The following is a 25,273-nucleotide window of genomic DNA, read 5'->3' on the forward strand; positions in this document are numbered from 1 at the left end:
AAGCCCTATCTTGTAAATAGGTAAATACCTGCTGCTGCTGCTAAGTCACTTCAGTCGTGTCCGACTCTGTGCGACCCCATAGACGGCAGCCCACCAGGCTCCCCCGTCCCTGGGATTCTCCAGACAAGAACACTGGAGTGGGTTGCCATTTCCTTCTCCAATGCATGAAAGTGAAAAGTGAAAGTGAAGTCTCTCAGTCGTGTCTGACTCTTAGCAACCCCATGGACTGCAGCCCACCAGGCTCCTCCATCCATGGGATTTTCCAGGCAAGAGTACTGGAGTGTTACATATCAAGAACATGTAAAGATGTTTCAAAACTCAATCATAAGAAAGCCAGCAATCCAATTAAAAAATGGGCAAAATATTTAAACAGGCTCTTCACTAATAAAACTATAGGGATGGCAAATAACCACTGTAAAAGATGCCAACATCAATTGTTAACCATGGAAATTAATATCAAAAGTATAATGAGATAACATCACATGCATGTTAGAATGGCTAGAAATAAAAAGATTTTCTGTACCAAATATTAGGCTTCCCTGGTGGCTCAGATGGCAAAGAATCTGCCCACAATGCAGAAGACCTGGGTTTGATCCCTGGGTTGGGAAGATTCCTTGGAGAGGGGAACAGCTACCCATTCCAGTGTATTCCTGCCATCTCCTCTTAATATCTTCTGCTTCTGTTAGGTCCATACCATTTCTGGTAAGAATACACAGAAGAACTATACAAGAAAGATCTTCACGACCCAGATAATCACAAAGGTGTGATCACTTACCTAGAGCCTGACATCCTGGAATTCAAAGTCAAATGGGCCTTAGGAAGCATCACTACAAACAAAGCTAGTGGAAGTGATGGAATTCCAGTGGAGCTATTTCAAATCCTGAAAGATGATGCTGTGAAAGTGCTACACTCAATATGCCAGCAAATTTGGAAAATTCAGCAGTGGCCACAGGACTGGAAAAGGTCAGTTTTCATTCCAATCCCAAAGAAAGGCAATGCCAAAGAATCCTCAAACTACCACACAATTGTACTCATCTCACACGCTAGTAAAAGTAATGCTCAAAATTCTCCAAGCTAGCCTTCAGCAGTACGTGAACTGTGAACTTCCAGATGTTCAAACTGGATTTAGGAAAGGCAGAAGAACCAGAAATCAAATTGCCAGGATCTGCTGTATCATTGAAAAAGCAAGCAAGTTCTAGAAAAACATCTATTTCTGCTTTATTGACTATGCCAAAGCCTTTGACTTTGTGGATCACAACAAACTGTGGAAAATTCTGAAAGAGATGGGAATACCAGACCACCTGACCTGCCTCTTGAGAAATCTGTATGCAGGTCAAGAAGCAACAGTTAGAACTGGACATGAAACAACAGACTAGTTCGAAATTGGGAAAGGAGTACATCAAGGCTGTATGTTGTCACCCTGCTTATTTAACTTCTATGCAGAGTACATCATGAGAAATGCTGGACTGGATGAATACAAGCTGGAATCAATATTGCCAGGAGAAATACCAATAACCTCAGATATGCAGATGACACCACCCTTATGGCAGAAAGTGAAGAGGAACTAAAAAGCCTCTTGATGAAAGTGAAAGAGGAGAGTGAAAAACCTGGCTTAAAACTCAACATTCAGAACAGTAAAATCATGGCATCTGGTCCCATCACTCCATGGCAAATAGATGGGGAGATAGTGGTAACAATGACAGACTTTATTTTGGGGGGCTCCAAAATCACTGCAGATGGTGACTGCAGCCATGAAATTTTCTCCTTGGAAGAAAAGTTATGACCAACCTAGACAGCTTATTAAAAAGCAGAGACATTACTTTGCCAGCAAAGGTCCATCTAGTCAAAGCTATAGTTTTTCCAGTGGTCATGTATGGATGTGAGAGTTGTGCTATAAAGAAAGCTGAGCACTGAAGAACTGATGCTTTTGAACTATGGTGTTGGAGAAGACTCTTGAGAGTCCCTTGGACTGCAAGGAGATCCAACCAGTCCATCCTAAAGGAAATCAACCATGAATATTCATTGGAAAGACTGATGTTGAAGCTGAAACTCCAATACTTTGTCCACCTGATGCGAAGAACCGATCATTTGAAAAGACCCTGATACTGGGAAAAGATTTAAGGCAGGAGGAGAAAGGGACGACAGAGGATGAAATGGTTGGGTGGCATTACTGACTCAATGAACATGAGTTTGAGTAAACTCTGGGAGTTGGCGATGGACAGGGAGACTTGGCGTGCTGCAATTCATGGGGTGAGAAAGAGTTGGACACGACTGAACAGAACCCACTCCAGTATTCTTGCCTGTAGAATCCCATGGACAGAGGAGCCTGGTGGGCTACAGTCCACGGGATCTCAAAAAGTCGGACATGACTGAGTGACTAATGTTTTCATAGCAAGTGTTAGCCAGGATGTGGAAGAAACAGAACTCTCAGACATTGCTGATGAAAAATGACTTGACAGTTTCTTTAAAAGTTCGGTATATGCCTACCATATCTTCCAACCAATCCACTCCTAGATATAGACCTAGAGATACGAAAACATGTGTACATACTCAGACTTATTCATGAGTGTTCATATTTGCAGGAGCCAAAAACTGAAAATAAACTAAATGTCCAGCAACAGGTGAGTAGGTTAAAGAATTGTGGTGTATCCATTCTGTGGTAGGCTGCAAAACTGCCCCCCAAAGACATCCAGATATAATGCCCGAAACCTCTGAATGTTACTTTATTTGGGAAAAGGGTCTTTTTTTTTTTTTAAGGATTTTCTAATGAAAAGATAATCCTGGATTTTCCAGATGAACCTTAAATACCATAATAGTGACATGGTTAGAGACCTGAAGAGACGAGGAAGAGGCCCTCTGCCCACAGAGGCAGAGATGATGATGCAGCAATAAGTAAAGGATTCCACACTTTTGCAGGAACTGGAAAAGGAGAGGAGTAGTTTCTCCCCTATAGCTCCTGGAAAAAGAGTGGTCTTCTGAAATTTTGGACTTTCAGCCTCCAGAACTGTGTATTCTGTTGAATACATTTCTGTTGTTTCAAGCCATTTGGTTTGTGGAAACTTGTTGTAGAAGCCCCAGGAAATGAGTATACATTCAAGAGAAAAGTTTTCAGTAATAAAAAGAAATGAACACTTCATCTGCATAATAATGTGGCTAAATTGGAAAATAATTATGCCGAGGGAAAGAAGCCAGACCAAAAACAAGAGTGCATATGGCACGATTCCACTTGCCCCAAACTATGGAGACAGAAAGCAGAAGAGTGTTTGCCTAGGGTGGTAAGGGGCAGAAGTGAGATATGACAAAGGGCACGAGAAAACTGTGGGGGGTGATAGATGTCTTCAGTATCTTGACTGTGGTGATGGTTTCACAGGTATATACATATGACAGCTTTATTAAATTAGACATTTTAAATGTATGCACATTATTATATTTTCATGATGCTCTATTATATTTTAAACAAAGCAAAGCAAAGCAAAATATAGAGGGCCATCGATCACTAGTGCCTATAGTGTCCTGGTAGAAGTAAACCCAGATGCTGTCTGGAGGACCAGACACCTTCAACAGTGCAGTTATTAAAATCTCAGCAATCAGCTTCAAAAGAATGTGAAGTCTGGGGGCTTCCCTGGTGGTCCAGTGGTTAAGACTCTGTCTTCCAAAGCAGGGGGACCAAGTTTCATCTCTGGTCAGGAAACTAAGGTCCCACATGCCTCCAGGTGCAGCCAAAATTTAAAAAACAAAAGAAAATGTGAAGTCATGGTATAAACTCCCAACACACAGAAGGAAGTAAGGCAGAAAAAAGGCCTTGCAGGAAAAAAATTAAGTATCAAAAAGAGACTAACATTTCAGATATTGGAATGACCAGTATCGGAACATAAAATATGCCTACTATGTTTAAAGAAATAAAAAAGAATTTAAAAAGTGAAAAATATAAAGGACTATAAAGTAATTTTTAATATTTTAAAATAATACAATAAACTAAAAGTTAAAAACCCATAATACTAAAAAATAAACCTATAATAATGGAAAATTAAAACCAAAAGAGCTTTCTTGGTGGCTCAGTGGTAAAGAATCCGCCTGTGCTAAGCAAGAGTCGTGTGTTGAACCCCTGAGTCAGGAAGATCTCCTAGAGAAGGAAAGGGCAAGTCACTCCAGTGTTCTTGCCTGGGAAATCCCATGGACAGAGGAGCCTGGCGGGCTACAGTCCAGTCCACGGGGTTGCAAAACAGCTGGGCACGACTTGGTGACTAAACAACAACAACTGAAACAAGTTTCTTTTCCTTTTATGACCCAGAACTCACTCGATCTTACAAAACTCCAACATCACGAGGGAGATCAGTGTCAGAGCACTCAGGACAACCTGCATAAACACAGAGAAAAGTGTTCTGGAAAAATCCCACACAGAAGTGAGGATTTCGTCATCTACCCTGTTTTCCATCAATAAAGTCTTCGAAAATTTGAATATGGAAGCATCATGTTACCTAAACGGAAGGCAAACCTGTCACCGCACACACAGAGGGGCTGGTAAGGAGGTGCAGGAACTGGAACCCGGGTGCGCCGTTGGTGGGAAGGTGAAGGGGTGCAGTCACGGTGGAAAACCACATGGAGGCTCCTCAAAAAAGTTAGGTAGAATTGCTGTATGATCCAGCAACATAGACTTCTCTTTGATCTAGTGAAAGTGAAAGTGAAGTCGTTCAGTCGTGTCCGATTCTTTGTGACCTGTGGACTGTAGCCTACCAAGCTCCTCCGTCCATGGGATTCTCCAGGCAAGAATACTGGAGTGGGTTGCCATTTCCTTGATCTAGTAGATACCCCCAAAATTGAAAGTAGGAGTTCAAAGAGATCCTTGTACACTCGTGTTTATAGCAGCATTGTTCACACTAGCCAAGAGGTGGAAGCAACTCAGATGTCTATGGACAGATGGATGGATAAGCCAAATGTGAAAAAAAGTCACTTGCTTTTTCATTATAACACTCCCAGGCATCTTTTTTGCTTTTTTCCCCCCTAAACCTGTACCTTCCCCCATACACTTAAAATATGAGAAAGAATCTGTAAATCTCTTTAGATACTATACGTGTATCTGTGCTTTTACACATAAAAAAAGTAAGATTAGATGTCACTTAAACAAGAGAAATGTATAGCCCCCCTCGTAACAAGAAATCCAGAGGTAGATGATTCAGGCTTCGTTAATCATTTATTCTACTGTAAGCTTATATGATCTTTTAACTAATCGACTTCTTTTCAAGTTTTTGTTTTGTTTTTTAAATTTACAGAAAAATTAAACTGAAAGTACAGAGGGTTCCCATTTACTTCCTCACCTATTTCCCCTATTACCTCTAGTCGCCCCTGTTACTAACATCGTGCAATTGGTGTACGTTTGTTACAATTGATGCACCAACATTAATTCATTACTAGTAACTAAAGTGGGGCTTCCCTCATAGCTCAGTTGGTAAAGTATCTGCCTGCAGCGAAGGAGACCCAGGTTCAATTCCTGGGTCGGGAAGGTCCCCGGGAGAAGGAAATGGTAACTAAAGTGGGCTTCCCTGGTAGCTCAGATGGTAAAGAATCTGACAGCAATGCCGGAGACCTGGGTTCAGTCCCTGGGTTGGGAAGATCCGCTAGAGAAGGAAATGGCAACCCACTCCTGTATTCTTGCCTGGAGAATCCCACGACAGAGGAGCTTGCCAGGCTACATACAGTCCATGGGATTGCAGAGTCGGACACAACTGAGTGATTAACAAGCGCACAACAGAGTAACTAAAGTACCTCATTTACATTAGGGTTCCTACCTGGTATTGTAGAGTCTTTAGAAATATGTGTATAATGACTTGTGTCCTTTATTAGAGACTCATATCGAATACTTTCACTGACCTAAAGATGGCCTGTGCTTCACACCTTTATTACTTCCTCCCCTCAAATCCCAGGCATCCATCTTTTTACTGTCTTAATATTTTTGCTTTTTCCAGAATGTCATACAGGAAATGGCAACCCACTCCAGTATTCTTGCCTGGAGAAAACCATGGATGGAGGAGCTTGGTGGGCTACAGTCCATGGGTCGCAAAGAGTCAGACACGACTAAGCTTTCATACATAGTCATATAGTATGTAGCTTTTTCAGATTGGCTTCTTCTTAATAGCAAACATTTACACTTAATCCATCTTTTTTTTTATACAGCTTTTTAAAAAATGTATTTGTTTACTTTTTATTTAAATGGCTGCACCAGATCTCATGGCATGAGGGACCATTAGTGGCATGTGGGATCTTAAGCTGCAGCAAGCAGGATTTTTAGTGGTGCCACGTGAACTCTTGGTTGCAGCCTGTGGGATCTAGTTCCCCAACCAGAGATCAAACCAGGGACCCCCAGCACTGGGAGCTTGGAGTCTTGGCCACTGGACCATCAGAGAAGTCCCTCTCTGTGTCTTTTTATGCCTAATAGCTCATTTCTTTTTATCATTGAATAATATTCCACTGTCTGAATGTACTATAATTTGTTTATTCATTCATGTACTTGGTTGCTTTCAAGTTTTGGCAATTATGAACAAAACTGCTATAAACACTCATATGCAGGTTCTCGTATGGACTTAAGTTTTTAAATTACTTGGGTAAACTCTATTTCTGGATCATATGTTTACTTTTGTAAGAAATTCCAACTGTCTTCCAAAGTGGCTATGTGGCATTGCATTCCCACCAGCAATGAGTGAGAATTCTTAGTGCTCCATATCCTCACCAGTGTTTGGGTTGTCAGTGTTTTGGATATTAGCCTTTCTAACAGGTATGTAATACGATCTCATTATTGTTTTCATTTGCAGTTCCCAATGGGGACTCAGAGTCGGACACGACTGAGCGGCTGAACTGAACTGAAGGACATAAGATGTAGAACATATTTTCATATGCTTATTTGCCATCTGTACTTTCTCTCTTAAGGTGTCAATTCAGATCTTCCTGTTGAGTTTTGAGTTCTTTGTATATTTTGGATAACTACCCTTGATCAGGGGTGACTCAGACGGTAAAGCATCTGCCTACAATGTGGGAGACCCGGGTTCAATCCCTGGGTTGGGAAGATCTCCTAGAGAAGGCAATGGCTCCCCACTCCAGTACTCTTGCCTGGAAAATCCCATGGACGGAGGAGCCTGGTAGGCTACAGTCCATGGTGTCGCAAAAAGTCAGACTCGACTGAGTGACTTCACTTTCCTTTTCCATCCTTTATCAGAGATGTCTTTTGCAAGTATTTTCTCCCAGTATGTAGCTTGTCATTTCATTCTCTTAATAGTAACTTTCACAGAACAGGAGTTTTTTTTTTTAATGTTCAACTTATTACTTTAAAAAATTATTTTTACTGAACTATAGTTGGTTTGAAATATGTTGGTTTCAGATGTTGCTGTTTAGTCACCAAGTCACGTCCGACTCTTTTGTGACCTCATGGACTATACTATACACATATTCTTTTTCAGATTCTTTTCCCTTATAAGTTATTACAAAATATTGAGCATAGTTCCCTGTGCTCAATATCATAAGTCCTTGTGGGTTATCTATTTTATATATAATAGTGTGTATATCTTAATCCCAAACTCCTAATTTATCCCTCCCCCACTTCACCTTTGGTAACCATAAGTCTATTTTCTATATCAACTTATCATTTCTTTCTTTCAAGGATAATACTTTTGGTGTTGTATTTGAAAGCTCATCACCAAATCCAAGCTCATCTGGATTTCCTCTGTGTTATCTTCTAGGATTTTTACGTTTAGGTCTATGATACATTCCATTTCCTTTCTTGATTAATAATATTCACAGTTTCCCATTTCAATTATTGCTTTGGTGACTATTTCCCATTTGCACTATAAATTGCACTTGGAAAATTTCTTTCCTCTTACTTTCTATCCCATTATGTTTTCCTGCTTCCTTTCCATGGCATTTCTTCTATAATAATCCTGTATGGGTTGGACTCGTGCAATAACCTCTGTAATAAGGAGCATATTATGCAATTAGTAAGTTGTCAAAGATCTCTCATTTACAAATGAGCAATAATTCAAACCTTAAAGGAAACTAATTCATACATATCTAACTCAATATGTATCACCCAACCCAAGTGAAAGGGCATAGTTGAAAAGCTATGAAGATTCATAAAGGATCCCTGTGAACATTCAAAGAAAGGGTGGTGTTCTAAAGGAGACTGAGTTGGGATCATGCAATTCATGAAGCTGCACTCGCCCTTTGCAGCCTAACATACGTGGTGACAGGTGGAGAAACTACAAATAGCCTTGGCCTAAGAATGGAAAAAATGATAAGCCGAGGCCAAGACTTTCAAAGTAACTGAATGATAGGAATGCAAGGAGCAGACATGAGGATACAGAAGAGGGTATTATGGGCCTCCTAAAGAACCTTAGACTAGGAGAGGAAACTCCTAACTCACTTCTGTGCCGGTGGCGAGATCCATGAGTCCACACAGCATGAACCCAAACACCAGCTTCTTCAAAACAACCCAGGCTTCCATCAGTCCTTGTCAGGACACCAAACTGAGCCACCCTGAGCTGCATATTGCCTGGGGACTTCGGGCTCCATTGGTTGGTGTTGGGTTTGGATGCTGGTGGAGAGTGGCTAGCCGGTTAGCTCACCTGTATCGCATTACCTGTAGGCTGAGCAGAGGGCCCTGGGCAGGGCATTTAGGAATTCTGGTTTTTAATTCCAGCTCTGCTTGTGGACTCACTGAACAATTTTGGCATTTTGATTTCCTCATCTTTAAAACTGGGATATGAGCTGGCTTGGCTGGGAAGATGACCATGAGTGATGAACCATAGACCATTTGGTGCTCTAAAAATTGTTCAGCACATGAGTAGAGAGTTAACCATGAACTCTAGGCCTCACTCTGCTTCACCCCACCCTTAATTTTCTTGTACATGAGATAGGCCTCATGATCCCTGAGATTCCTTCCATTCCAAAATTCATCATTTTGGGACTTCTCTGGAGGTCCAGTGATTAAGACTCTGTACTTCCAATGCAGAGGGCATGAATTTGATCCCTGGTCAGGGAACTAATATCCCACATAATAGAAGCCAAAAAATAAAATTTTAAATGAATTTTTAAAAAAGGAAGATAACAATTAAAAAAGGACGATAAAACCCTCCAAATCCATTATCTTATTTATTTTTACATGGTATTTCATTTTATTATTATTTTTATTTTTTATCAAAGTATAGTTGATACACAATATTATGTAAGTTGTAGTGTATGACATAGTGGTTTATAATTTGTAAAAGTTATGTTCCATTTATAATTGTTATAAAATATTGGCTATATTCCCTGTGTTGTACAATATACCCTCATAGCTTATTTATTTTATGTATAATAGTTTGTGCCTCTCAATCCCTCACCCCTGTCTTTGACCCTCCCCACTTTCTTCTCCTGACGGATAACCACTAGTTTGTTCTCGATATCTGCGAGTCTGTTTCTTCTTTGCTATATTCACTAGTTTGTTGCATTTTCTGGAGTCCACATATAAGTGATACCATACAACATTTGTCCTTCTCCATCATTTTAAGCACCAAAATCCATCATGTGCCAGTGGTTCTCAAACATGAGTGTGAGACAGAATTACCTGGAAGGCTGGTTAAAACACAGACAGGAGCCCAAGATGGGAATGTCCCACGTGTTCCCCTAGGTCTCTGTGGCTGTTTTCTAGGGGCCTTGCCCCCAAGAACACGAGTTTGTGGCTGTTGAGAAAACTAGTCAAAGGAAAGTTGCTGAGTAAAGCTCTTCCTGGGCACACAACCCGTGCAGTACCCCAGGCTCTCCCCCTCCGCTCAGAAGGTTCTTGTGCTTGGCTTCATGCTCTGCTGTCTCCACTGGAAAGTCTTCAGTTTTCAACAAGAGGCCTTGCATTTTCATTTTGCATTGGGCTCCATAAATTACGTAGCCGGTCCTGTTCAAAGTTTTGGTTTTACAAATAAATTTTGGGTCGTGAACAAGTGTCATTTGGAAAAGTCATCTTAAAAACCACTAAGAACCTTTCAGCTGTTTCTACACCCCAACAAACAGGCTTACTGAGAAATTGTTCTTTTAGTTACACGTGTTTTGCCAGTCTGCTCATCCACTCAGCAGAGGCTGGTATGCAGAACTGGGCAAGCCCTTGTTAGAATAGGGCAGGGTGAGGTCCAGTCTCATCCTCCCACTTCTTTTGCTCCTTCCTCTCCTCTGTACACCAGGTCATCTGGGTTTTCCTCACTGCCCTAGGCAGAAAAGTCCTTAATAGGTTGTAGCCGGAGAAGGCAATGGCACCCCACTCCAGTACTCTTGCCTGGAAAATCCCGTGGGCGGAGGAGCCTGGTAGGCTGCAGTCCATGGGGTCGCTCAGAGTCAGACACGACTGAGTGACTTCCCTTTCACTTTTCACTTTCATGCATTGGAGAAGGAAATGGCAACCCACTCCAGTGTTCTTGCCTGGAGAGTCCCAGGGACGGGGGAGCCTGGTGGGGTCCCATCTATGGGGTTGCACAGAGTCGGACTGAAGCGACTTAGCAGCAGCAGCAGCAGCAGGAATGTCAGGGCCTCCCTGGTGGCTCAGATGGTAAAGAATCTGCCTGCAATATAGGAGACCGGATTCGATCCCTGAGTCGGGAAGATCCTCTGGAGAAGGGAATGGCTACCCACCCAGATATTCTTGCCTGGAGAATTCCATAGACAGAGGAGCCTGGCGGGCTATATAGTCCATGGGGTCGCAAGGAGTCGGACATGACTGAGCAACTAAGCACACACACACAGCAGGAGTGTCAGTGTTCCAGAAGATGAATACTTCTGATCTTTTTTGAATAACACAGATTTGAACTGCCTGGGTCACTCATAAGGAAAACAGGAAACCTATCAAAGCATGAGTTTTAGTTTATTTGCTATCTGTTTACTCATTTTGTCTTTGATCAACCCAAGTTCTTAAAGAAAAGTATGGAAAAAAATAATTTGGAATTGAGAAAATCCTATCCATCAGATCATCATTTTCTGAAATCTGAGAAACAGTTACCATTCTTTGAATTTAGCAGCAGAATGCTTGAGTTCAGCATTGGAGCAAGAGGGTTTTTGCAGCAGCATAGACTGCGATCCACCTCAGAATGTGGGCCCAACAGGATATTTGTCGGGCACATAAGACATTTTCCAGAAGAGTTGGCACAGTTAGTCCCTCAGTAGTGTTCAACTCTTTGCGACCCCATGGACTGTAGCCCCGCCCTCCCCTGCCCCCGACTTGCTCCTCTGTCCACAGAATTCTCCAGATAAGAATGCTGGAGTGGGTAGCCATTCCCTTCTCCAGGGCATTTCCCCAACCCAGGGATCAAACCTGGGTCTCCTGCATTGCAGGCAGATTCTTTACCATTTGAGCCATCAGGGAAGCCCATTTTCCAGGAGACCAAAAATAGAAGCCAGAATCAAAATGGAGTCAAACTTATTCATAAAAGGATTAGCGTTTATATCAGTATGCCAATGCTTAGGATAAGAGTATCATCCAAACCAACAAGATACTGCATAGGTTCCAGCAAAGAGTTGGCTTTTATTCTGCCAAGGTTAATTGAACATACCCCTCACCTCTGAAACTTTATGCTTTTCAGAAGGTATCTAAGCACACTGAACACTAATGTAACATTGCTTGTACCAAAAATATACATATTCCAGGAGAGGAAATCTGGCTACAAGAGTCAATTCTGAATCCTCCCATCCTGTAACAGTTTTGTAAGTCTGAACTGAGTGCATTTCTCACACTAAGGGTTCCAGGGCTCAACCAGGTACCCAACTTGAAGGCAGCCCTCTACATTAGGAGGGTAAAATGGCCTTTACCACTGCCAGTGCAGGAGACACAAGAGAGGTGGATTCAATCCCTGGGTCAGGAAGAACTCCTGGAGGCGGAAATGGCAACTCACCCCAGTAGTCTTGCCTGGAAAATCCCATGGACAGAGGAGCCTGGCAGGCTGCAGTCCATAGGGTTGCAAAGAGCTGGACACCACTGAGCTACTGAGCACACACGCATGACACACTGCCAAACAAATAATTCTCACAAATTGTGCCTGTTGCCAAAAGGGCCATACTAAATTCAGATCAAGTCAATATCTACTATTTTCAGAGGAATCGAAACAAGAATCTAAGTTCTCAAATCACATTGCTTGGGTGGATCACATCTTAATTGACTGCTTAGGGACTAAATAAAATTTTAATTCCTTATTCCCTTTGATACCAATGATAATTGACATCCAAAAACACATCTTCCTTGTACCACTCATTATAATAATGCTTTAAAAGATCAGAGATCTACATTGCTGTCTCATTGTGTCACCTACTGATTTTATACCGTGCTTACATTCAGACCCATAGGGTTAGTTAGGTCAGGCTACTTGAAGAACAACAAGTTTGTTCTAGGTCACCTCTGTGCCAACCAGCTTCTGCCCTTGTCTTCATCGGCTAAGCCAAAAACAACAGTGTTTTGCATACAGCTTTTCAAGAAATTATTCACTGCTGGACTTATAATAAAGGTTACAATTCTTTATTTTCATGTGAAAGAGCTGCTAATGAATGTTCTTGTTTTGTTTTCAGAAAAAAACATCCAAAAAATCTGGCAGTGACATGGAGAAAGGAAAGGAAAGGGAAAAAGAAGCTAGATAAAATGCAGCATGAAGGATGCTTCTGAGCCGTGATCACCAGTCACAGTCACTTATTCCTAGGGTGACCAGAAAGTTTGCCTTCCAAACTGGAATACGTCTGAAAGTAGAGGTAAGTAGCCTTGTAGATTAGGAACTGGCCTTTTTTTCCCTCCAAGTCTGAAATGTACAATAGTAGTTGAGCTGTTCAGGAGATGCATGTTGATTGGTTGATCCCAAGATTGAAACCTAAGCGATTAAAGCTTATGAAGCATGTACTATGGGCCAACACGATGAGGAATGCTTTCGTTATGTCACCTCATTTCATCCAGGGATAAAAAGCAGATTAGAAAGAGGAAACATTCAGTTTGCTTAGTCACACATTCATATATATTTCAGTAGTGCACTTTTATATCATTGTATAATTCCATTTTTACTAATTCCAAAAATACAGGAATACTATTATTAATTTTATACATGTAACTATACATATTATAATTAAATATTTTCTAATTAAATGTAGAAGCCAAATGATCTAGGAAATTATAATTACATACATGAATGTATATATATAGCATATTATATAATTATATAATTAATATATTATTTATTATATTAATTATATTTATAATATATTTATAATTACATACATGAATGTATATATATATATAGCATATTACCATATATTACTAGTTATACTTAAAATATTATTTTACTGTGCTAGATACAATCATTTCTGCTTCTGCTTGTTGCCTCCTCTTTCCCTTTCCTTCTTCTTCTTACTCTTTTTCTTCTCTTCCTCCTCCTTGCCTTCCTCCTTCTCCTTCATTGCTGTCATTAACCACAACAAAATAAATATTCAAGTTCCATTTTTCCTGTTCCTTACGATAATCATTATGGATAAAAGAATATTCCCTTAGGCTTGGGAATTAGCTTTTATTCTGTCTTTTTTATTGTTAACCTAAAAGAAACCCATCAAACTTCTTTCTTTGTCCAGTTCTTTTTTCTCTATATAATATTTCCTTTTTCCAATACCAAGTTACATGGAAACATCAATTCTATCTAGTCCCTAGGTAAATCTCAGCTTTGAATTTGAGGAGGAACTGAAGAACCCTGAAAGCTGGTACTTGTGTGATCTGAGATTCAGGAAACCTTTGCCATCTCTTTCTGTATCACCAATTTCTTTTTATTAAAGGATAATTGCTTTACAATGTTGTGTTAGTTCCTGCTGTACAGTAATTTTGAATCAGTCATATGTATATATATATCCCCTCCCTCTTGACCTTCCCTCCCAACCCCCTCCATCCCACCCCTTTAGGTCATCACAGAGCATACAGCTGAACTCCCTGTGCTGTATAGCAGCTTCCCACTAGCTATCTATTGTATTTATATCAATGTTACCCTCTCAATTCATTTTACCCTCTCCATTCATTCTATCCTCTCCCCTCCACTGTGTCTACAAGTCTGTTCTCTATGTCTGCATCTTGTATCACCAAATTTTTATGTGACTGGGCTCTGGAGGTCATAAGGCTAGCATCCTGTGTTAGATTCCCAGGTAAGCCAGGCAGAGTCATTACTTCTGTGCTTTGAATCCCAACCCACCTTCTCTCCAGCACACATAGATGGGAGAGGAAGCAAGGTTGAAAGCGGAATGGATTAGCCAACTGATGAAGGGAGGTAAAAGCACCCCAGAGGCAGCTCTCTTCTCTGAAGCCTCACTGGAATTGCTCAGGTTTGGCCTCTGAGGAAGTCCACATAAGTGGACTAGGTCTACCCTCTTCCCCTCCTTGGTTATGATGCTGAGGGAGGTGAGTCTTCGCACTTTGGGTCTCTGGGTAGCACTATGTGGGAAGGGCATCATTCCAGGGTGCTGGGGCTTGGCAGGTGTGGGGAAAGGGGAGGCTGGCCCTTGAGCCCTTTCCGGGGCTCTCCCCACATGCTATCTCTGGAGCCTCAGCAGCTCTGCTCTTGCCAGAGATGGAAGATAGCGCCCTCATCTTCTGCGCAGCCGCTGAGGGGTCAGCAACTTTCAAAACACACACACACATACTCCTGCCAGAGTCCACACTTTCTTTTTGTGTGTTTTTGTTTGTTTTAGGCACAAAGTAATCTGTAAGTACATGTAAGAGGGAAAAAAATGAATAAACATTCAGCAACTAGGATCTGCAGCACTGCCTGCCACCGAGCCTCTTAGGTAACTGTATCCTTTGCCATGCTTTGGATGCTAAGAGCAGAAAGTTTTACCAACAGCTTAAATGAGTCTGAGGTGATGAAAAGAATAATGAGGCTGCATGTCCAGAAGGCCATGTGTGTGGTGCCTCACAATTGCAACACAGACGCCTCAGCCCAGGCATTCCAGTCAAGAGGGAGGGCACAGGTCATGCCAGCTTGTCCTTGTCTCCCACCTGGACTTTTTGGGAGAAAGCAGATTTCTGAGAAACAGCTCTCACCTATTTCTTGGTCTCATTGGTGAGAACTCAGACGCATGGCCTTGCTGGCTGCAAGGTAGGCCAGGCAAACAAATGTCTGTTTCCTGTTTGTTTTCCTCAGTTTCTCTGTGGAACCATAAAGAGCTTTTGATTTATGTGGCTTATATCTCTCAGTATTTACCATGTGCGGTATGCTTAATCACTTCAGTCATGTCTAACTCTTTGTGACCCTACAGACTGTAGCCTGCCATGCTCCTCTGTCCACTGGATTCTCCAGGCAAGAATACTAGAGTGGGTTGCCATTTGCTACTCCAGGGCACCTTCCCGACCCAGGGATTGAACCTGTATCTCTTGAATCTCCTGTATTGGCAGACAGGTTCTTTACCACTAGCACCACCCAGGAAGCCCAGTATAAGCCCAAGAATACTGGGTAGCCTATCCCTTCTCCAGTGAATCTTCCTGACCCAGGAATTGAACCGGGGTCTCCTGCACTGCAGGTGGATTCTCTACCAGCTGAGCTACTAGGGAAGCCCAATATTTACCATAGCAGATACTAAAACTGAGAATTATTTTCAGTTAAAAATTTTTTACTTGGGAACAATTTTCTATTTTCAGAAAAGTTGTAAAGAGAGTAAGTAAGAAGTTCCAATATGCCCAGTTTCCCCTGTTGTTAACGTCTTAATACAATTTCATGGAACATTTGTCAAAGCTAAGAAAATAACTTGGTATATTACTATCAAATAAATATCTATATTTAATTTTATTTAAAAAAAACTGCCAAACCATTTTCCAAAGTAACTGTACTGTCACACATTCCAACCACCAATAATGAAAATTCCTGCATTATTTGAGTAGAAGAACATGATGAAAACCAGTTATGTTGAAACATCAGTATTTTAACTACTTTGAAATTACAAAAAATTAAGTAAAAGGAAGTGTCTTAAAATTGCTAAGACATTCATTACAAATGACAAAACAGAAATTCTGTGGTATGTACTTACACTGGAATATTATACAGCCTTAGAAAAGAATGAAATTCTGATGCAGCATAGATGAATCTTGGAAATATTAAGTGATGGGAGCCAGCCACAAGAGGACAAATACTGTATGATTCCACTTGTATGAGGTACCTGGTGTAGTCAAATTCATAGAAACAAAGTATAATAGTGGTTACCAGGGCCTGGGAGAAAGGGCTAATGAGGCATTAATGTTTAGTACAGTTTAGTTTGGGATGATGAAAAAGTTCTGAATATGGATAGTGGCGATGGTTGTACAATAATATGAATGTACTTAATGCCACTGAACTGTACATTTAAAACAGTTAAAATGTTAAATCATGATATATATTTGATCACAATAATAATTTTAAAAAGAAAAAAACAGAAATTTAAAGAATATTTATTACTTCATTTAAAAATAACAATAACAAACCCATAATATTGGTTTCACACAAAGAATATATTTTTATGAAACATAACTGTATTTTCAAAAAAATATAGTGAATGCAGTAGCATTGTTTAGCATTATTTTTGCACATCTTTATTATGTCTCTTTTTGTTTAGGTTGTAAAATTGACTTTTGTCATTTTAAAGATTTTTTTGATGTGGACAATTATCAGAGTCTTTACTGAATTTGTTATAATAATGCTTCTGTCTTGTGTTTTGCTCTTTTGGCCATGAGGCATGTGGGGATCAAACCTGTACCCCTTGCATTGGAAGACAAAGTCTCCACCCCTGGACTGCCAGGGAGGTCCCTATGTGGTATGTTCATAGAAGATAGCTAGATTCTCCTATCAGCTCCAGCAATCTGTTCCATTATCACATGTCATATAACATTGGGAGAATTTGACTATACACTTGTGAGAGGATAGGAGTAGCAAAACCAAGTTCTTTGTGTTGGAAAAATAGTTCCAATCTCACAGACCCCCTGAAAGGGTCTCAGGACCTCTTTGAGAACCAGAGTGGCATAGATGTGGTCATTAGTTTGGAAGCCATCAAGGGGTGTCTGCCAAGGTCTCATGTTTCAATTTGGGGCTTTATCTTTTATTTGCATAAGTAAATGGCCAATATAAGTGTTAACCTCAGAAGGAACAGTCGTCCCCACAATTATGTAAAATTCTTCGTGCCTTACCAAACAGAAAACGACCAGCAGCTTTGAAAATGCAGGCTCATTTTTGTTTCCCTAATATGCCTTTGGATTTCAAAAGTCATAAGATCTTTCCCATCACAGCTCAGATAAATAATGCCTGTGTTTCCCCTCTTTCCAGGCATCTCTGCAAGAAGGACACTTCCCTCAAAAGCTCAGGGCATGAGTATAGGATATGGAGCGGGAAAACGCATCTGAGTCAGGGCAGTGGAAGGATGTATCTGCCTCCTCTTTTGCTTCAGACTGTACAACTATCCCTGTTCTACAGGGCTTATGGAAGACGTGATTGATGACATCCAAATTCACACTTGAGATCTTCTGCTGAAGATCTTCCGCTCCAAGGATCAAACCTAACTACTCAGCCGACTGTTGTCAACGTTTGATTATATGCACTTCGTTCTCTGTATGCTCTGTGTGAGAAAGTTCACATGGAAGTATTGGCAGGGGAGGCTTGTGTCATCTTCCCTAAGTGCTTCAGAGGTTAACTCTGAAATGTCAGGAACATTGTGGGCAAATTGCAGAAGCCAGAGAGGGCCTCTGTCAGCATCCGAGATCTGTGCCAGCGGTTTTCTGAAGAGGCCCTGGGGTTTGCAGGTGGAACACAGAATCACCTGAGAGCTTTCTCAGACCACACTCGCCAGTTGCTTCCCCCGAACCCCGAGAGATGGATCTCGCCTCGCCACCAGCCTGTTTAAAATCACTGATCTGGGTTGTTAGGAAAGAGCTTCATTAAACTTAAATTTAGCATGTGAGGCTGTGGGTAACCCCATCTCTGTTTCGGAGAAACAACTGTTTACTATTCTAACACTCTGGAAACCTGGCAAGCCGCTATGGGAGGGTTGGCAACCCTGAGCTCCCGAGGCTTCTGTGCAGCTGCTCTGTAAGGGACCCCTGCCCCAAGGTCTCCCACCTGCCCAGCTTGGTGTTCAAATTAGGAGGGGGTACATGACCAAGAACTTTGCAGGACCCAGAAGGGCAGCCGGAACCTATTTTTGATGATCCTGAGGATTATTAAGAAAGGAAATTCCACAAAGTCCTTTTAACTCTGAGAAAGGATTTTGTTCCACTGCTTGCTTGCTTTGTCTTCCAATCCTATTTCTGGATTTCCCTCTTTACGTTTCTAGGTCTGGAACTGAATAGCAATGAAGTAAAAGTGATCATCCTAAAGAGATATTCCTGGGTGAAAAAATGGTTTACTGAGAATCCCTGCCCCCACCTATGTGAGGGTGGTCTTGGTGGACTTGTGAGAGGATTTGAAGGACAATTGGAGCCCTGGGAATTCGGAGGGGGATTTTTACTCTGTTGTCGCTTACTCTAGAGAAAAAGTGATGTGGGTTACAGCTACCTAGGTAGTGGGGCCGAATTAATTGCTGCACACTGAGAAGTTGCCTTGCTCACACTTTCTGTATTTATTTATTTTATTGAAGTATAGTTGATTTACAATGTTGAATCACTTAGCAAAATGATTCAGATATATATACTACATATATATATATGAAACTTATAACCATATACTTCCATCGTATTTTATTATAAGGTATTGAATATAGTTCCCTGTGTTATACAGTAGGACCTTGTTGTTTATCTGTTTTATATATAGTAGTGTGTATCTGCTAATCCCAAACTCCTAATTGTCCCTACCCTCCTTCCCCTTTGCTAACCCTAAGTTTGTACTCTGTGTCTCACACTTTCCTCCAGAAACATCTGTTGCAGGAAAAGCCTTCTGGTTAGATCCTCATCTTCTAAATCACACGCACGGTACGTGACCCTGGGTGTTGGGAGTGGGGACGCTGGACCGTAGAGGCGAAACAGCCCCAGGATCCACAAGTGACGTGATCGACAAGCCGCGTGATCTCGGCAGCTAAAATGAGACTCCAGACGCCGGAGGGAATGGAAAGTGATGACGCCGGACACCCGAACAGCATCGTAACCTCAGAGGATGTTCACAGCCAGGACTCTGTAAGCTGAATGGACTGGAACTAAGTGCGTAAGACAGCCTTGTGGACAGAGAATGTAATGACGTTGCCTTTTATTTCCTGTTTGAAGTGTCCTGTCGAGTGAGCCTACTCATTACGAAGAAGATAAAGTAAAGCTTTAATTCATCACTATTTGATGTTGGAAATGCACCCTGGAAGAGGATAGAGTTTACACACTTGAAGGCTATGTTTAGCCAAACTTGTCCAAAGCCATCTTTTCTGCAGTTATCTTTATTTTTGCCCAGCAGACCATACCGCAGGGAGTGAATACATAATTAGACCTTACAATGGACTATTCTGCCCAGAATTCTGGAAGCCAGGGCAAGATTTCAGAACCTTCTTTTTAAAAGATGTTAGTTGCTGTTATAACAAAAATAACAGCAGTGAACTAACAGTGAAATATACACATTTATATATAGATTTTATATATATATATATATACACTCCTTGTATAATTTAGTGAATGAAACCTTTTATTTTTGAGATTTTTGCTCTTTTCTCATCTTTTTAAAACCATTTTAAAGATGGAAATATGGTTAATTTACAGTGTTATGTTAGTTTTAGGTACACAGCAAAGTGATTCAGTTTATATATGTATATAGCATGCCTGCTCAATCGCTTCCATCACGTCCAACTCTTTGCAATCCCATGGACTGTAGCCCACCAAACTCCTCTGTCTATGGGATTCTCCAGGCAAGAATATGGGAATGGGTTGCCATGCCCTCCTCCAGGGGATCTTCCCGACACAAGGATCAAACCTGTGTCTCCTGACTCTCTTGCATTGGCAGGAGGATTCTTTACCACTGGGCCACCTGGGAAGCCCTCAGAGTTCTTATACTTTGATTTTGAAATATACATACGTGTTATAGTTACCTAAATACTGTTCATCTATAGGCTTTCAATAATTAAACTGACTCCATTTAAATTTAAACAGTTACTTCTAATAGTAATAGAATGAAGTCTAAGTGGAGAAGGCAAGTTTTGCAACCTGAAATCTTTTTATATATTGTTATAGAAAAACAGTGCATAGAATTGGAACCATTCTGGGAGTTTGGGGAAAGGCTTAAAAGCAAATTCGAAATATGTCCTTTAACCTTCTTAATTAAAAACCAAAACAAAACAAGCAATCTGACCATCAGATGACTAGCATGCTTTTCTTTAATCTACACCCTCTTGGTCTTACCCTAGGGGAGCCATTCTTTCCACTGAAGGCCAATGCCAATCCTGTAGGAGTCCATCAAGGAGTTCTTGGCATGAACCTCAGAAGCCACCGAGGTAGAACCACTGAGCCAAGCCCTGTGTCTTCCCTTCTGCTAGGAGGCTCTGGGCCTGGGCAGCCCCTCCTTGACTTCAGGACATTGATCTACACAGGCCGCTTGCACCTGCCCCTCCCCAACACCCCAACTGGGCAATTCCAGAGATTCCCTGTCCCTCCGCTTCATAACAGTTGAGGTACCCGCACGCTCCTGCGAACACACACACTTTGCCTGTCTTTGCTGGGTTCCTTTGCCACTGCAGAATCATCACTGCATCACACCATGTCTGAGTTTAGCCAATACTGTCTTCCACATGACAACCCCTCCTCGCCCCCTCCTCTCTCATTTCTGCAGTGAGTATCTGTTGGAAATAGGAGCTTTGCTGGAGAAAAGATAGAGAGGGGGCAGCATAGAGATAGAGAGTCCCTTTCCACCTTAGCCTCCTCGCCAGGCACCCTCCCCAACACTAGTCCCTGGTATTGACAATGCAGAGACTCTCATCTTGTCACCTATGTCCTGCTTCTGCACCTCTTCCCCTCCCTACCACCTTGCTCCTTCCACATGGCTGTGATGAGAAGAGTGAGAGGAAGACGGAAAAAGATAGACCCAAAGAGGCTGGGGCCCAGTGCTGTCCCTCATTGCCCCTGACCCACTCACTGTGTCATACCATTACTCACCACCCAGAGGGACCTCCACCCACCAGCCCTTCCCAGTCCACCCCCAGCCCCTCTCTGTTCCCACATCTCCTGCCCAAGTCCCTTCCTCTTTAGGATCTCCAATCCTTACTCCCCACCTCTTCCCAGCCTCCAAGGCTCAGTAACTTCTGACCTCGGCCATGGGATCCTTGCTAGTAGTGTAGACCCGGGAGATTGTTAATCATTTCTAGGACTACAGTGGTAGTAAGGTAAGTTCTTGACATCCAGAGTTAGGTCTCTGACAGAGTAGGATTTGCTCTCATCTCCCCAATACCTGCAGAACAAAGTACAGATTATGATCCACAGGCTTTTTATAACCTAGCCCTGCCCCTCTCTCCAGCCCTACCTGCCGCCCACTCTCCTTCCTATACCCTCCCCATATCAAGCCAAGATAACACCTACCTTTTCCTTCACGTGTGCTTAGTCGCTCAGTTGTGTTTAACTCTTTGCGATCCCAGGGACTGTAGCCCGCCAGGCTCCTCTGTCAATGGGGATTCTCAAGGCATGAATGCTGGAGTGGGTTGCCATGCCCTCCTCCAGGGGATCTTCCCAACCTAGGTATCGAACCCACATCTACCGCGTTGCAGGTGGATTCTTTACCATCTGAGCCACAGGGAAGTCCAAGAATATTGGAGTGGGTAGCCTATCCCTTCTCCTGGGGAATCTTCCCAATCCAGGAATTGAACTGGGATCTCACATTGCACGTGGATTCTTTACCAGCTGAGCTACCCAGGAAGCCTATTATCCTTCATACTCTTTTCTTTTATTTTTCCTTTTGGCTGGGCTGGGTCTTTGTTGCCATGCACAGGCTCTTTGTTTCTGAGCGTGGGCTCAGTAGCTGCAGTGTGGGGGCTTAGCTGCTTCACAGCATGTGGGATCTTAGTTCCCCCACCAGGGGTCAAATCCACGTTCCCTGCATTGGAAGGTGAATTCTTAACCACTGGACCTCCAGGGAGGTCCCCACACTCTTTCTTTTGTATGAAATGTTGCCTCTCAGCTCCTAACCATTTGCTATTCTTTCTTCAAGGAGTAACTAAAACGTCCTGTCTGTTGTTCTCTATGACCTGCTTCTCCAGGCAGAATTCATTGTTCCCTAACCTGGATTTCCATCCCTCTTCTCATGCAGACTTCTATTAGAGTGTTTATCACATTGTGTTCAAGGTTTTGTCTATATTCTGTCCTCCTCCAGGCACCGTATGCAGCCAGGGGGAATGTTTGGGAGGTCAAGGAACATATCTGATCTGTCTTCAAGTCCCAGGGAACTAGTGTGTGATAAACTAATGTGTGTTTGATGGAGTCAAATATATGATACACCTTCGACTTATCATGTAAGATAATGTTATATGCAAGATGATAACCTTGACCTTGGACTTCCAGCCTCTGGAACTGTAAGAAGAGACATTTCTGTTGTTTAAGCCCCCAGTCTGTGGTATTTTGTGAAGAAAGACCAAGCTGACTAGCACAGAGAGTAATACCAGAGGAAGTCAGAACAGCAGGCGCAGGAAGAGATCTCTTAGGAGCTTGTACGCTGGGCTAAGGAATATGAAAATGTCACACTGCGTGCTGCCTAGTGCCAGGTATTTCAGTTGTCCCTTTATGCATGAAAACCACCTGAACCCTTCGTGTCTTGAAGCAAACACCACCGTTTATCTGCTCCTGATTTTGCAATCTGGGCAGAGCTCCATGGGGATGACTTGACTCTGTTCCATGAGGTATTGGCTGAGGTCCCACATCCAGCTGTGCTCAGCTTGGGGCTCCCCTGAGGACAGACCACAAACATGGCTTCCTTAACTGCATGTTAGGGACTACACACTGCAAACAACGAGGCTGAATGGCTGGGGGCTGCCTGGGCCTTCTGCTCTCCCTCTGGTTTCTCATCATGTAGTGGTATATCTTGAACTCCTTTTCAGGCAACTGGATTCCATGAGGGGGAAAGGAGAAGCCACAGTGCCTTCTAAGTGCTGGGACTGGAAGTCCCAGAATGTCACTTCTGCCGCTTCTGCCAATATTCAAAGAGGCTGTAGATGCTGAAAATACAAAATCGTTTTATTTTCCAACTCAACAAGCTGGGAAATATCTCCTCTAACTTTTGCTTGAAAAGAAGACAGGTTTTTTTGTTTGCTTGTTTTCCTTTTTTGGCCGTGCTGTCTGGCATATACGATCTTAGTTCCTCGACGAATCCAACCTGCATCCCCTGCAGTGGAATCATGGAGTCGTAACCACTGGACGAGGGAAGTGTCTTCTTCTTTTTTTAATGGTTAAGATAGTCGATCTTATGTTATATGTTTTTTACCACAATAAAAAAGTGGTACAGCTTCTGCTTTGTTCTCTTGGAATCCTTAGCTGTGTTGTGAGGAAGCCCAGACCAGCCCTAGCAGAGATATCCCATGGAGAGGTATCCCCTCTCCGCCACATGGAGAGGTATCCCCTCTCCAATGAGGTATCCCCTCAGTGGGCTCCACTGAGGTCCCGGCCACCAACCAGCATCAACCACCAGGGTGTGAGTTAAGGCAACAACAAGTCACCCCTGCCTTCCAGGCTTCCCAGCCCCAACATGCTGAAGCAGAGATGAGTCAACCCCCTCATTAACTATAGTCGCCATGCTGTACATTACATCCCCAGGACTTATTTATTTTATAACAGGAAATTTGTGCCTCTTGCCACCCTTCACCCATTTCTCCCATCCTTCCACCTTCCTACCCCATCTCTGGCAACCCTCAGTCTAGCTATGAGTTCAGTTGTTTTAGATTCCACACCTAAGCAAGATCATATAGTATTTGTCTTTGTCTGTCTGACTTATTTCACTAAGCACATGCCTTCAAAATTCATCCACGTTGTTGCAAACGGCAAATTTTCCTTATCTTTTTATGGCCAAATAATTTTCCATAATATTATTATGAGTAATAATATAAAGTATAAAATATACTTTATACCATAAAATACACCATGTTTTTCTTTATCCACTAATCCATTAATGGATGCCTAGGTTATTTCCTTATTTGGGCCATAGTAAATAATACTCTGTTCTTGGGGATTCTCCAGGCAAGAATACTGAGTGGGTTGCCATGCCTTCCTCCAGGGTATCTTCTCAACCCAGGGAATAAACCCAGGTCTCCTGCATTGCAGGTGGATTCTTTACCATCTGAGCTACCAGGGAAGCCCAAATAATGCTGCAATGAACACTGGAGCATCTATATCTTTCTGAGTTAAGATTTTTGTTTTCTTTGAATTAATATCCAAAATAGGATTTTCTGGGTCATTCGGTAGTTCTGTTTAAATTTTTGAGGCTCCTATACTGTTTGTAGCTGCACTAATTTGCATTACAATCAATGGTGCACAAGTGTTCCATTCTCTCCACAGCCTCACTAACACTTATTTCTGGTCTTGCTAAATAATAGCCATTCTAACAGGTATTAGGTAATATCTTATTGTGGTCTTGATTTTCATTTTCTTGATGATTAATGATGCTGAGCATCTCTTTATATATCTGTTGGCCATCTGTATGTCTTCTTTGGAAAAATGCTTATCCTGCTCATTTTTAATTGAACTGTTTAGTTTTTTGCTACTAAGTATATGAATGCTTTATGTATCTTGGATTTTCACTTTTGTCAGATATCTGACTTGCAAGTATTTTTTCCCATTTGGTAGGCTGCTTTTTCATTTTGTTGATAGTTTCCTTTGCTGTGTAGAAGCTTTTTAGTTTGATGACGTCTCACTTATTTATTTTTCTCTTTGCTTTTGATGTCAAATCCAAAAAATCATTGCCAACACTGATGACATGGAGCTACTGATTATGTTTTCTTCTAGGAATTTTATAGTCTATGGTCTTATGTCCAGGTCTTTAAACCAGGTTTAAAGAGTTACTTTCTTGTGTATGGTATGAGACAGTGGTCCAGTTTCATTCTTTGATATGTGGCTGTCCAGTTTTCCAAATACCATTTCTTGAAGAGACTTCCCTTTCCCTATTGTATATTCTTGTCTCTCTTATTTTTATTAATTAATTTATTTTAATTGCAGGCTAATTGCTTTACAATATTGTGGTGGTTTTCGCCATACATCGACATGAATCAGCCATGATTGTACATGTGTCCCACCTTCTTGTCTCTTTTGTCATAAATGAATTGATAATGTCTGTGTAGATTCATTTCTGGGCTGTCATTTCTGTCC

At 41.9% G+C, this 25,273-nt stretch overlaps 2 long non-coding RNA genes across 3 annotated transcripts; both read left to right on the forward strand.

The window, feature by feature from the left end:
• Positions 1–12,561: 12,561 nt before the first annotated feature.
• LOC120865407 lies at positions 12,562–17,337 on the forward strand. 2 transcript variants are annotated; one of them, XR_005721390.1, is made up of 6 exons: positions 12,562–12,738; positions 14,219–14,413; positions 14,704–14,805; positions 16,053–16,160; positions 16,715–16,794; positions 17,301–17,337. It is a non-coding gene; the product is annotated as an uncharacterized LOC120865407 (long non-coding RNA). The 2 variants fall into 2 exon arrangements; XR_005721389.1 differs by lacking the exons at positions 16,715–16,794; positions 17,301–17,337 and having other exon boundaries at positions 12,568–12,738; positions 16,053–16,328.
• A 37-nt stretch (positions 17,338–17,374) lies between these two features.
• On the forward strand, positions 17,375–20,295 carry LOC120865408. The gene is made up of 2 exons (XR_005721391.1): positions 17,375–17,773; positions 18,878–20,295. It is a non-coding gene; the product is annotated as an uncharacterized LOC120865408 (long non-coding RNA).
• Positions 20,296–25,273: the final 4,978 nt, after the last annotated feature.

The sequence above is a fragment of the Oryx dammah genome, unplaced genomic scaffold (genome assembly GCF_014754425.2).
Source record: "Oryx dammah isolate SB20612 unplaced genomic scaffold, SCBI_Odam_1.1 HiC_scaffold_6, whole genome shotgun sequence".
Taxonomy (NCBI): Eukaryota; Metazoa; Chordata; class Mammalia; order Artiodactyla; family Bovidae; genus Oryx; species Oryx dammah.